A 12,466-nucleotide genomic window follows, 5' to 3' on the forward strand; every position below is an offset into this window, starting at 1 on the left:
ACAGGTTTGGCCACAAAGGCTGCAGAGCTTCTGGGACTCCACAGCAGGTGCCACAGCAATGATGTCAAATGGAAGGTGAGAGGCGGGGGCTACTGGATTTTGGAGTAACACAGGGTACCACTGAAATTTGAGAGGCCAAGATCCGCCACTGGCTTGCCAACCTTTAAGAATATACAAGTATAAACCAAAATAACTTTTCATTGCAAAAGATCACATTATAAACTACTTATGTACATGTGACTCCATATTTTGGTAGTCTCTTATATTTCCATTTAGAAATGTTAATACTATTATCACTGTTTTCACCATCTATTTCTACCTCCTGTCTTTCGTTTTCTTACAATTTTATTGCCTGATTCATTGGCATTTTAAAAAGGATATTCTATTATAATTCAGGAGTTCTGTTGTTTGCATTGGCGGTCATAAAAAAAATCAGAGGAGAGATCCTATAATATTGATAATATAGAATAAAATATATAAAAAATATGTCCTTAATATTGGGGCATAATATGTCAGACCAAAAGTTCTGCTTACAAAATCACAAAGGCAATGTGTATAGAGGCAAATGGAAACAAAAGCATTAAGGACTGAGAAGCATTTCAACTGAAAAAGCTCCTCTGGGAAATATTAGATAGAGAGGAGGCTATGCAAATAATGGAACAGTCCACACTTTAAACGTGAGCCACCCTCTTGCTGTGGGTTCCAGGTGAGCTTGTGGAAATATCCTCATCCTGTTAGACAGACACCAGCTTTCCATCCAAACAATCCAGTAGAAATGATTCTGTGGATACATTTCATATTTAGTGTCTTCATTTTCAAAGGTATTTAATCCCTTTGTTTGGAATACAGTTGGTGTGATTTATCAGGAAGTCTTTATAATCCATATGTAAAGTTTGCAACTCAATCTCTCTCTCTTTCTAGGTGTCCATGCAGATTCTCTGGTGGAATCTGGTGGGGATGTGAAAAGACCTGGAGAGTCCCTCCGACTCACATGTACAACATCAGGATTCAACATAGACAGCTACTGGATGCACTGGGTCCATCAAGCTCCTGGAAAGGGACTCAAATGGCTCTCAGCAATTAATCGGGCCAGCACAGCTTATGCAGATTCTGCTAAAGGACGGTTCACAATCTCCACAGACAGTTCCAAGAAGCTGATCTTTCTACATATGACTGGTCTGAAAGCTGAAGATATCGGCATGTATTATTGTGCCAGGGAACACAGTGGTGGAAAGCGAATCTGAGTTAACACAAAAACCAATTTGGAGTATAAAGAGAAAGAATGTGGTGGCTTCTAAGTGTTGTAAAAGCTGTTTGGAATTCCTTTTGGGTGATCAAGCAAATCATATATTTGCCACAGATATTGTAAATTTCTGAGGATGTTTCAGAGCAGATGTTGTTGACTCAAACCCTAGATCAGAAATTTTCACATCCAGTGTATTGTTGGTGTTAAGGTTTTTCACTGGGTGACCTTGGGTCAGTCTCTTAGCCTAAACTGCCATATATGGTTGTTTTGAGGATATAAAAGTGTAAGAAATAACCCTGCATGCAACATTGGAAGAAACTTGTGGCATCATCATCATCAACAACAACAACAACATTTTACTGCAGAAGCCAGATATATAATAAATTTGACTACTGATTTCTTCATAAAATAAAATAAAATATTCAATAGCTGTATGTTAGAAGTGGGTGGTCCTATAGGATGCTGTGGTAATCTAGACAGAAGTCAACACTTGGCATTATGCAAGGGGGAAATCATAATATTGGTTCATAGGGGTGGTTGGTGGTGATCTAGTCTCCTTGGTGAGGGAGACACAGCCACTTTACAACATGACTGAGTGCACTGGCAAAACATTGGGAGGGTAGAGAACATGTGGAGCCTCCTACACTTCTCTGAAAGAGGAGCAGCAAGTACTTATGGGCTAGGAGGCAGAAAATTCCCTTCCAAATCACTAGTGATCAGTCATGAAAATCTCTATGTGAACAAACAATTGGGAATCTTGCTATCAGCCACCCAGCCAAGCACATCCCTTGCTCCTGTACACTTCATATGTGTCCCTTGTTGTCAACACATAGCCGGTTACTCTGCCAACATTTATGTCTGAGAATTCAGTGGTTTTCTTCAGCTACAGTCCAATGCACTTTGGCAGAGTTATGACATCAAGGTGAGCACAATTTTGGTGGTTTTCAAGGAGCATTAGATGAATTCATTTCAACAATCTATGCTGCCTATGGTGTCCCTCCAGTATTAGAAAAAGTATGGGTCTAAATACTAGTTGCTGGGATGCAGAAGTGGAATAGCGCTCCTACGTCGTCAGGTGTAGGTGATCTATGGGGAGCGTCAGGATCTCTGGTAGGGGAGAAGCCACACATTTTACACTTTAATGCATTTAAGAGCACTGAGAAGTGTATGTTTTATTGGGGATGGAGTGTGCACAAAATGTGTCCTAAATACACACAGTATAACAGAATGGATGGGGTGAATCACGATGCAATAGACACAATTCCCACACAGAGACAGAGACACAAGGAGTTGATTAAAATAAACAAGGGCTCCATTCATTTCACATAAACTTTCCCAGGAAATTTTCCAGTAACTTAAACGTCATGTTTTAACCATACTGATGGTTGAGGACCATTTGGAATTCCCTCTTTGGGCTCCTTTGCTTTTATTGCTTCACTCCACTCCCTGCACTGATGAGAGTCTCCCTTTTTGTCTAAGTTCTGCCCACCCCTGCCCAGCATATGCAAAAATCATACACTCTCATTTGCTTTTAAATGGTTACCTTTTTTGCTCCTCCAGAGAAACGAAAGATCTCCTTGAGCCTGCTTTAACAATCAGTGGGGTTCCTCATCTCTCTGTCCACAATGTTCTGGCTATTGAATTCCCTCATCTTCATAACTGGGATTGCTTGTAAGTAATTCTTCAAAAGTTATTTTTGAACAAATCATTATATTTTGGAAGCATTCAATCCAGCAAAGTTCCCTGCATGGAAACACCTGCTCTATATTTATTTATAAATCCACTTAATGTGCCTCCTCTCTTTTCAGGGGCCAGTTCAGAGATTGTTCTCACTCAGTCAGGCCCAGAATTGAAAAAGCCTGGAGAATCCGTGAGACTCACCTGTTCCACAGCTGGATTTGATCTTAGCAGCGCTCACACGCACTGGCTCCGTCAGTCTCCAGGGAAAGGGCTGGAATGGCTGATATACTATTACTCTTCAACTGGTACCAATTATTACTCCCCAAGCATTCAAGGGCGGTTCACTGCCTCCAAGGATAGCTCCAACTTATATCTGCACATGAACAATCTGAAGCAAGAAGACACAGCCACGTATTACTGTGCCAGAGGCTCACAGTGATGAAAAGCTAGTCTTGGGTCTGGCATAAACCATTCCATTATGTCACTCAGGAAAGAGAAATCCTGTAGGGGGCATACACGTTCGACAACACAAGTATTAAGAAAATCGCAGCAATGAGATGAAACCACAATGTGAAGAGTTTGTGAAGAAAGAAGTTTCATTTCCCAAAGGAAGCAGGTGTCTAGGATTTCTCCTCTAAATATGGAAATATATGAAGTTCTTAGGTCATATGAGGTTTCCAATAAAGTGAAGCAGATCTAGGGAAAAGAAGCATAGGAATGATCATCAATTAATCACTGTCTCTCTGTGAAAATATTTATATTGTTATAAGTTTTTTGGGGGGCATATCCCCCACAGTTCTTAAATTTAATAAATGCTTGGATTTTGTTGTTTAGTCGTTTAGTCGTATCCAGAGCACGCCAGGCACTCCTCTCTTCCACTGCCTCCCGCAGTTTGGTCAAACTCATGCTGGAAGCTTCGAGAACACTGTCCAACCATCTCTGTCGTCCCCTTATCCTTGTGCCCTCCATCTTTCCCAACATCAGGGTCTTTTCCAGGGAGTCTTCTCTTCTCATGAGGTGGCCAAAGTATTGGAGCCTCAGCTTCACAATCTGTCCTTCCAGTGAGCACTCCGGGCTGATTTCTGTTATGGGATGATGAGTTGCTTGTGCGTAAAATCCTAATCCCTCAGAGTTTGGTCAAGTCTGCAAACCTCTGTCTGTGACGGAGCTTCTTAAGCATGGCTCCGTCAGTCGCTGGTAGCTTCCGACAGTGGCTGCTTTCGGAATCGTTTCCAACATAAAAGCTCCTTAACGGAAACGCGTCTTCTGGACTCTCGGCGTGACAGCTTCCGGCGAGGAGTGGGTGTCCCTATAGGAGGTCCTGAAAACTCCCCACTGTCCTCGCTGGAAGTGTCTCTGAGCCATCCCTCCTGCTCACTTTCCCTCGGAGCCCCTCCTCTCCCCCTGCTGGTTCCCTCTTCAGCTGCTGAGTCTCTCCCAACCTCTGTGAGCCCTTCCACCTCCTGTCCTTCCAATGGCAGTTCCCTGACAATTTCCTTAAGAATGGATATGTTTGATCTTCTTGCAGCCCATGGGACTCTCAAGTGTCTCCTCCAGCACCATAATTCAAAAGCATCAATTCTTCGGCGATCAGCCTTCATTATGGTCCAGCTCTCACTTCCATACATCACTACAGGGAAAACCATAGCTTTCACTATACGGGCCTTTGTTGGCAAGGTGATGTCTCTGCTTTTTAAGATGCTGTCTAGGTTTGTCATTGCTTTTCTCCCAAGAAGCAGGTGTCTTTTAATTTCGTGACTGCTGGACTGCTGTCACCATCTGCAGTGATCATGGAGCCCAAGAAAGTAAAATCTCTCACTGCCTCCATTTCTTCCCCTTCTATTTGCCAGGATGCGATGGGACCAGTGGCCATGATCTTTGTCTTTTTGATGTTGAGCTTCAGGCCATATTTTGCACTCTCCTCTTTCACCCTCATTAAAAGGTTCTTTTAATGTGTCATCTGCATATCTGAGGTTGTTGATATTTCTTCTGGCAATCTTAATTCCAGCTGGGATTCATCCAGCCCAGCCTTTTGCATGATGAATTCTGCATATTAGTTAAATAAGCAGGGAGACAATATACAGCCTTGCCGTACTCCTTTCCCAGTTAGCAGAGTGCTAAAATATAGGTAAGATCCATTTTCTGGGATTAGGAATCCATGGTGTGGGCTACTTCCTAAATATAAGTAAACATTCCAATATTTTATCTAAAGACCTGTTGCTCAGTCAAAAAAACTAGCACCTTCCCCAAACATTTGAAAAGGGAAAATACAAGCCTTCATCACGTGTACGTACATTTTTCACAGTAACCTAAAAATACAGTTCACACACAATTATAAACCATTTTATGTAATATTAAATAATTTCAACATTTTTATGGTCATGAAAGTGCAGGTGAATTTTAATGTGAAGTTTTAACTGATGTAAAAATATGGTGAACTGAATGGTAAAAGGAGCAACTGGGGCAAACTGAAATTGACAGATGAATCCATCTCGAAGTAGATTGTTTACTTATCTGCTATGGAGGTTGTTTGCCCCTTTGACCCACCAGTGCAGCTAGAGAACCATCTGCAAAAGGACATTATTTAGAGTGAACTGAAATGGCTTCAGGACAGAAGGTAGTAATCACTTTCACATCCACAACGACAGGAATATTTGGGGGAGGGTTTTTGCAATGATTGTTTCACAAACATTTGCTGCTGAACCTGCCCAACAACACTGCCACTTGGCTCACAGCAGGTTTTCCGAAGGGAATGCTGCTCTTGACCTTAAAAAAATGTTCCCCACCCTAGACTGGACCAATGCTATTCTAAATAACTGCATTTCTCAATGAAAGTTTGAGTGCCTTAAGTACTGCATTGTAATTTCTGTTCACTCCCAAAGCCAGAGAAACTCTGGGCAAGAAGGCATCAAGTCACATGCCTGTTTCCAGAAAACATGATGGGCAAACACGGGTAGGAAAGGTGGGATTCTGACATTCATTCTTAGCCACTCCATTATTGCATCTTCTTTCAGCCTTCAGTTCTCTTTTATGAGAGGCACCCAGGACAACATGCAAATGGGTTTCTGGTACGGCCTTCTTTAAAGAGGGCGTGCAGGTCAAAGATACCAAATTCAAGGTCTTCGGCAGCATCCAGATCTTCTTTTGGTCCTGCAACCATCCAAGTCATGGAGAGGAATCTTTTGATTGGTTTCCTAATGATATTCCCTGCATGTAAGATAGTTTCCCATTTCCTCTTAAGAAGGGGTTATTCGTGTGTAATATCATCGTGTTTCTTATTTATTTTTGTCTTCTTCAATTCTTTTCTGATAAATGCAGAGAGTTCCTCACAGATTAACCTCACACAGTCCGGTAATGGGCTGAAAAGACCTGGAGAGACTCTGCAGCTGACCTGTACAGTGTCTGGATTTTCTCTAACAAGCAATGGTGTGCACTGGTTCCATCAGCCTCCTGGAAAAGGGCTGGAGTGGACTGGACGAATGGGGTATGATGGAAGCAATAACTATAACTCTGCTCTCCAAAACCGGATCACCATCACAAGGGACATCTCAAAAAGCCAGGTGTCCCTGGAACTGAGGGCCCTAAAGCCTGAAGACTCTGCCATGTACTATTGTGCAAGAGACACAGTGAGACAACCCAACTCCGGGGCTGCACAAAAACCACCCCAACTGAGAACCAGGCTTCAGTGTTGCATATGCTTAAAATAGCCCTGTTTTTCCCCTGCCTATTCATTTCCTCTCCCTCCAGATTCATTAACGACAGAAGAGTGCTCTGTTCTGAAAAGCAAACAATGGGAAAATAACCTCAAAAAAAGCCTTAGAATGTCTCATATCACAGGCGCAAAGAAAGATGCTGTATACGAAGTCCATTTAGCATTAGGAAATTTGTGGCCCTGTTCCTGAACTATAACTCCCATCTGATCTCATTACTCTCTGAATGCAGTCAAGTGGCACTGCTGCAACTTTTTCCTTCAGTGAGAGGCACTCTGGGTGGGGCTTCAGAGAAAAAAATGCTATTGAGTTTTTATTTGAGTGTCTTCTTAGCTGCTAAACATAGGAGAAGGGTCGGAGGAGCTAACAGCAGAATAAATAGCAAGTATGCTTCACAATGACCCGGAAGCTGTCTGTGGACAAACGCCGGCTCCCTCGGCCTATAGAGCAAGATGAACACCGCAACCCCAGAGTCGTCTGCGACTGGACCTGATGGTCAGGGGTACCTTTACCTTTATGCTTCACATACTTGGGATGTGGGTGGCGCTGTGGTCTAAACCACAGAGCCTAGGGCTTGCCGATCAGAAGGTCAGAGGTTCAAATCCCTGCGATGGGGTGAGCTCCCATTGCTCGGTTCCTGCTCCTGCCAACCTAGCAGTTCGAAAGCACGTCAAAGTGCAAGTAGATAAATAGGTACCATTATGGTGGGAAGGTAAACGGCATTTTTGTGCATTGCTCTGGTTCACCAGAAATGGCTTATTCATGCTGGCTACATGACCCAGAAGCTGTACGCTGGGTCCCATGGCCAGTAAAGCGAGATGAGCACCTCAACTCCAGAGTTGTCCGTGACTGGACCTAATGGTCAGGGGTCCCTTTACCTTTACCTATGCTTCACATAGTGTTGCCATATTTCTAGACGTTGTTGAGTTTATTCATCCTTCTAGCCAAGAGAGAGAGAGAGAGAACACAGTTTAATAGCAGAATTGCAGTTCTTCCAATAAACTGCAAAGAACAGCTCATGAAAATGAGATTCTCCCTGTCCATTTATGCAGAAGGAGGTGCTGTCTGAGGCTCATTTGATATACAGTTTATTTGCACTCTAATATCAGAAGTGGCATGCCTCTGAAAATGAGTTGAATAAAAAAAATAGGAGAGTTACCAGAGTCCCCAGTTTCTACTGTCCCAAAATTAAAAGGATTAGGAAGCAGGAGATGGGGAAGACCTTCTGTCTGCCATTCCAGAAAGTGGCTGACAGCCAGAGGAATTCAATTCTGACTTAAATAAACAAAAAGTCTGATCTGGTAGAAGGCAAATTCCTCTATTCCCGAGTTCATCCCTGAAATACTTACTGCGGTGGTGAGCCCTGTGGTTAACACTGTGTACTTTGAAGCCACTCATTTTGAGCTGAGATCTTGATGGAACCTGTAGCTTCCATGAGTGATAACAGAGGGTGTTCCAGAGACAGATAATGTGTTTTGCATGCAGGAATTTCCAGGTTCAACTCATTAAAAGGGACAGATAGCAAGTGACAGAAAAGACTGCTGGCAAATTACTACCAGTGAGAACATCCCAGGATCCACTCCGTGATTAAATTGTACCTTGGGGCTATTCCAGACATTCATAACGGATTTCCCATGGTTTGCCTTGAATAGTTGATGTTTAAATAAATAAATGGCCAGCCTGAGAGGAGTAAGATCTGGACTATGGTGTGGGAGGAGGGCAGCTTTAATCCTTTGCTCCAGTAAGGAACCTCCATGCCTAGTATCCACAATGGAAGAAAGCAGTGGCTCTTCTTCACCCACAAACCAAGGGCAACTCAACACTTCAAAAGATGGCTTCAACTTCAATCAGCAAATAATTAGCCCCAAAGTGGAGAACAAAGTGGAGTTTAATGTTGCAACCATTAATTGCTGCACCAGTGATGCACTGTGCGGTTGCTGAACAACTCCAGGCACGCCTGGAAGAAGCGGACCATTTGGATCCCTTCCAGTCGGGATTCAGGCCTCATCATGGGACTGAAACTGCCTTGGTCGCACTGGTTGATGATCTCCGGCAGGCTAGGGACAAAGGTGAGAGCTGTTTCCTGGTTCTGCTGGATCTCTCAGCGGCGTTTGATACCATTGACCATAGCATCCTTCTGGACCGTCTTGAGGGGCTGGGAGCTGGGGGCACTGTTATACAGTGGTTCCGCTCCTTCCTCCTGGGCCGTGTTCAGAAAGTGGTGGTGGGGGATGAGTGTTCAGACCCCTGGGCTCTCACTTGTGGGGTGCCTCAGGGTTCTGTCCTCTCCCCCATGCTTTTCAACATTTACATGCAGCCGCTGGGAGAGATCATCAGGAGGTTTGGGCTGGGTGTTCATCAGTATGCGGATGATACCCAGCTCTACCTCTCTTTTAAATCAGAACCAGTGAAGGCGGTGAAGGTCCTGTGTGAGTGTCTGGAGGCGGTTGGAGGATGGATGGCGGCTAACAGATTGAGGTTGAATCCTGACAAGACAAAAGTACTGTTTTTGGGGGACAGGAGGCGGGCAGGTGTGGAGGATTCCCTGGTCCTGAATGGGGTAACTGTGCCCCTGAAGGACCAGGTGCGCAGCCTGGGAGTCATTTTGGACTCACAGCTGTCCATGGAGGCACAGGTCAAATCTGTGTCCAGGGCAGCTGTTTACCAGCTCCATCTGGTATGTAGGCTGAGACCCTATCTGCCTGCGGACTGTCTCGCCAGAGTGGTGCATGCTCTGGTTATCTCCCGCTTGCACTACTGCAATGCGCTCTACGTGGGGCTACCTTTGAAGGTGACTTGGAAACTACAACTAATCCAGAATGCGGCAGCTAGACTGGTGACTGGGGGCGGCCGCCGAGACCATATAACACCGGTCTTGAAAGACCTACATTGGCTCCCAGTACGTTTCCGAGCACTATTCAAAGTGTTGGTGCTGACCTTTAAAGCCCTAAACGGCCTCGGTCCAGTATACCTGAAGGAGCGTCTCCACCCCCATCATTCTGCCCGGATGCTGAGGTCCAGCGCCAAGGGCCTTCTGGCGGTTCCCTCATTGCGAGAAGCAAAGCTACAGGGAACCAGGCAGAGGGCCTTCTCGGTAGTGGCGCCCGCCCTGTGGAATGCCCTTCCAGCAGATGTCAAAGTGATAAACAACTACCTGACATTCAGAAGACATCTTAAGGCAGCCCTGTTCAGTGAAGTTTTTAACGTGTGATATTTTATTGTATTTTTGGTTTTTATGGAAGCCGCCCAGAGTGGCTGGGGAGGCCCAGCCAGATGGGCGGGGTATAAATAATAAATTATTATTATTATATTATTATTACTGTGATGGCAATGCAGCCAGGACTCCTAAAGAAGCAGCAAAAGAAGAAAAAACCTTCTGCTTTGTAAGTTATGCCAATGACTTGCTGCTGGTGGTGCTCTTGTTCCATGGTGGTGGGAACTGAGGAAAACCGCAGAACCACAGGTGTCTTGAAACTCAGAAAAACCACAAAGCCGCAGGTAGGAGTGATACTAGAGAGGGACATCTCCTTTCACCAGAGGAAGCAGGTGTCTAGGTGTCTGCTCTTTTGAAGTAAATGAATGTAGATTGTGAATCTTTCATCTGGCCCTCTTCTGAACTATGTTATCTCTTCATCTAAGGATTGTTTTCTTTCTTTCTTTCTTTCTTTCTTCTCACATTCCTTCCATTCCTGAGCGGTTCTTTAGTCAAAAGAGATTATAAGTGCCCATTTGAAATTTTCCATGAGACCCAAGGAGACAATCTTGCTCCCTAAATAAATCTGATTTTCATATACCCAGGGGATATAATATTCCCTTGAATTGTGATAACTTTAATGTGCTGTGCTAACTGAACCTACTCTTTAAGTTTTACGGTTCTGGGACATTACCTTCCTCCTAAACAATATATGGATGTGATATTTTCTGGGTCTCTGGCTAATTCACATTTTACTCTTAAACCACGAACTGGGGAGGATTTATTTCAGTCTACTTTTTTGCTAGAACACTGGTACTTGGTTCTTGCTTATGGATTAGAATTGAATTTTCAGATCTGAGAAGTGTGTGTTTTATTGTGGAGGTGTGCGTGCCCAAATTGTGTCCTTAATATGTACAGTGGAACAGAATGGATGGGGTGAATTGGAATACAATAGAACACAATAGACTTAAGATGCAGTGTCAGTGAGATTGAAGTGAGAAGGAATCAGCTGCTCAAACCACTAGTTTATTCTGCAACAAATGAAGTGAAATGGACACCAAAAGAAAGGTGGCCTTTTTCTGGTATTGATACCCCAGTTGTGGAGTTGCCATCCCAATAATCGGCACCATATGCAACCAGATATTATAAATAACTTACATTTTATAACATTAACTTCTCAGATTTGCATTTCAATGGGTGTTTTCATTTTAAATTAAATTGCTATCAATTTTTTTACGTATAATAATGATTTGCTTTCTTTGTGTTTATTTATGGTGTGCTTTGTGAGCCAAGTCAGAGGGCTCACGCAGTGAGGTGATGATGTAAATGGAGAGGAAAATAAACCATTTGCAGCAAAGTCACAACATGAATAAGCCAGGATTTGGAGACCAGTTCTCCTGGCCCAAGGCTCTTTCCTAGGTCCAGCAGGGTAAATTTCAACTGAACCAGAAAATACTGAAGTTGCGGTCCAGTACAGCTCATCTCTTTTATATCAGATGTTTCCAGTCCCACCCAAAATATGCAAAACTGAAAACTTTCCTTTCCTCTTTAAAGGTAAACACCAGATCCCTCAGATGGATTCAAAGCTCAGGAGATCTGCTTCAGTAATTTCTTTCGGTCCTCAATTCTCCAATTATGAATTTTAAAATGTTGTGGAACTTACATTTCATCATGATTATAAGCACATTACCATGTAAGTCAATTGTTTTGTATCTTTATCATATGTACTAGTGGTGTGGGGAGTTATTTCCACATTTGGTCACTCTTGACATCCTTGTTTTTGTGTGTTTGCTTTTAATTGCACACAGTTAAGCAGTGTGTCTCTTCTCTCTGCAGGGGCCAATTCACAGATTGTCCTCACTCAGTCAGGCCCAGAAATGAAAAAGCCCGAAGAATCTGTGAGGTTAACCTGTGCCACAAGAGGTTTTACTCTTAGCAGCAATACCATGCACTGGGTCCGGCAGTCTCCAGGAAAAGGGCTGGAATGGCTGCTTTACTATTATTCATCATCCAACAATAAGTACTCCCCAACCATCCAAGGGCGTTTCACTGCCTCCAAGGACAGCACCAACCTTTATCTTCAAATGAACAGCCTGAAGCCAGAAGACACTGCCATCTATTACTGTGCCAGAGACACAGTGGTGGAAACTGAACTCGAGCTCAGACAAAAACCTTTGTGTGCTAAATTAAAAGACTGCAGGTGGCACTGAAGAGCTTTCAGTTCAAATGACTGTACTGAATAAACCACAAGTAAATACATACTTTTGCAGTCTCCCTACATTGGTTCCCAATCCAACCCCAAAGGCGGCAGAAACCCCTTATCCTATCCCCCAAATGCATTATCCTAACCTCCATGCCCTGGGAGCAAAGAAATCAGTAGGGTTCTGCCAGTTTTAGTTGCCTCCTAGCAAGCTCTTGTGGGCATGCAAAGTGCATTCTCATTCCACAGCATAAATAATGGTTTCATTTCTGTATCTTCACAGAATTTCTTCCCATAAGGATACAACCTGCCAGGGTTGGCCCATCTAGGAGGCAAAGGTGAGGTCACTGGCTCTGTATGTTGGATCAACAGGAATGCATCCTTGCAGGAATGAATTCTTCAAGGAATGCATCACCTGCTGTTGCCGCCACAGTGGC

At 43.7% G+C, this 12,466-nt stretch overlaps 1 long non-coding RNA gene across 1 annotated transcript; it reads left to right on the forward strand.

Moving 5' to 3' along the window:
• The first annotated feature begins 11,131 nt into the window (after positions 1 to 11,131).
• Positions 11,132 to 11,968, forward strand: LOC308570943. The gene is made up of 3 exons (XR_014001252.1): positions 11,132 to 11,258; positions 11,384 to 11,522; positions 11,666 to 11,968. It is a non-coding gene; the product is annotated as an uncharacterized lncRNA (long non-coding RNA).
• Positions 11,969 to 12,466: the final 498 nt, after the last annotated feature.

This window comes from Podarcis bocagei (assembly GCF_964188305.1).
Source record: "Podarcis bocagei genome assembly, chromosome: 13".
NCBI lineage: Eukaryota > Metazoa > Chordata > Lepidosauria > Squamata > Lacertidae > Podarcis > Podarcis bocagei.